The following is a 2,099-nucleotide window of genomic DNA, read 5'->3' as shown; positions in this document are numbered from 1 at the left end:
AAAGAGAAATTGCACAGAAAATCTCTTTAAAAATACCAGAAATTTCCTAAATTTTGTAAAAAAAAATCTACATGCAAGGATGTGTAAGTTATAAGTAGGATAAATGCAAAGTATGCCCCCTCTAGGCATATTATAAACAAATTGTTAAAAACCCAAGTTAAAGAAAAACATCTTGAAAGCAACTAAGGAAAAAGGACAATTTAACTATAGAATAACAATGATACATTATTAGCTTACTTCTTGTCAAAAATTAACGGAGACCAAAACATGATGGAGCTCTCTTTTTTAAGTCCTGGAGAGGAAAAAAACGTGCTAACTCATAAGTCTGTATTCTTTAAAAAGATACCTCAATAAAGGTAAAAAAAAACTGAAAATAATTAAGGGATTATTTGAGAAAAATCACAGTTATACGTGAAGATTTAACAAGCCACTCAGTTTAGACAGAATGACTACGAAAAAAATATATATAATGAAAGAGCTTTCTGTTAGTGCGGCCTTCAAGTTGGCTCGTAAAGACAAGAAACCCAAGAAGTCAACCTGGAAATTTAATTTAGACTTTACACATCCATTAGAAGATTGAATTTTTGATTCTGGAAATTTTGGTACCTTCCCTTGTGAATATCTAGGGTTTTCTTCCCTAGTTTTGTATTTCTTCTGTTTTAAAATAGGAGCAGTTTCTACGCGAGAAGGTTAAAGTCAATAGAAAAACTAGAAATCTTGGGAATGTTGTTCACGTTGAACGCTTCAAAAATAAAATCACAGTTGTTTCTGAGAAACAGTTCTCTAAAAGGTATTAAAATACCTTACCAAGAAATACCTTAAGAAAAACAATCTTTGTGATTGGCTCTGAAGGTTGCATCTGTTAAGGAGACTTATGAACTTTGTTACTTCCAGATTAGTCAAGATGAGGATGGATCAAAGTCTAAGGATTAGGTGAAGACTTTTCTTATAGGGCTTTACTTGCTGACAACACAAATGAAACTTACACAAGAAAGAAACATCTAAAAGTGGGCTTTTAGTTTACCAGTGAATAAAATCATTGCACTCAAAATGTATATATATATATATATATAATGAAAGATAAAATCTGATCAACACCTTTAAAGTCCTATTAAAGCAAAGTGCACTTTTTTTTTTTTTTTTTTTTTTTTGTGGTTTTTGGCTGGGGCTGGGTTTGAACCTGCCACCTCTGGCATATGGGACCGGCACCCTATTCCTTGAGCCACAGGCGCCGCCCCAACAAAGTGCACATTTTTAAGTACCCTTAAAATACTCACCAATATGAAACAAATGCCAATCCATAAAAAGACTCACATCCAATTTCTATAGATTTTAAATTTCCACAGTATGTCCTTTGACAAATTTTAAATAAAGTATCAATCACTAACAAAACTTTCCCAAATAATTGGAAATTTATTTTAAAAAATCACTTCTACATTGATGAACCTCAATGGCACTCTAAAACAAAGTTCTACTTTTGTTAAGTAGAACACCAATTATGTCAAGTTGATGGATAACACTGTTTAAGTCTTGTTTATCCTTACTGATTATCTTTCTATTAGTTCTACCAATAGACAGTTTTTTATCAATAACTAAGAGAGAGCACTGGTATCTTTTGCTGTGGTTGTGAATGGGTCTGTTTTTCCTTTCAGTTCAGCTTTGGCTTTGTGCTTTTTGACACTCTGTTATTACGTGCATATTCGCTTAAGACTTTATTTTTCTTTCCTTTTTGATGAATTGACAGCTTTGTCCTATAACATTGCCTTCTCTGTTCCTGGCTATACTTCTTGTTCTAAAGTCCACATTATCTGATATTGATACTACCTGTTCAGGTTTATTTTGATTAGTATTTCTTTGGCTTATCTTTTTTCACATTTTTTAATATTTTACCAGTCAGGTTTACAAAGTAATAATTTATATATAGTTAAATTTGTTGTTTTTACCTTACTGTATAGCTTGAAGGTTTTAACAACTTACTGGAGAAATGCAACCACTACTACAATTAAGGCATAATACCTGTTCAGCACTTCCAAAGGATTCCTCATGCCAAATTAAAGGTAGTTCCCTTCCCTTGCTCCAATTTCTGTTAACCCTGATAT

At 32.3% G+C, this 2,099-nt stretch overlaps 1 pseudogene; it reads left to right on the top strand.

The window, feature by feature from the left end:
• Positions 1–469: 469 nt before the first annotated feature.
• LOC128571682 (60S ribosomal protein L22-like 1) lies at positions 470–933 on the top strand (annotated as a pseudogene).
• The last annotated feature ends 1,166 nt before the right edge of the window (positions 934–2,099 follow it).

The sequence above is a fragment of the Nycticebus coucang genome, chromosome 19, assembly GCF_027406575.1.
Source record: "Nycticebus coucang isolate mNycCou1 chromosome 19, mNycCou1.pri, whole genome shotgun sequence".
Taxonomy (NCBI): Eukaryota; Metazoa; Chordata; class Mammalia; order Primates; family Lorisidae; genus Nycticebus; species Nycticebus coucang.
This window is presented reverse-complemented; position numbering and strand designations above follow the sequence as displayed.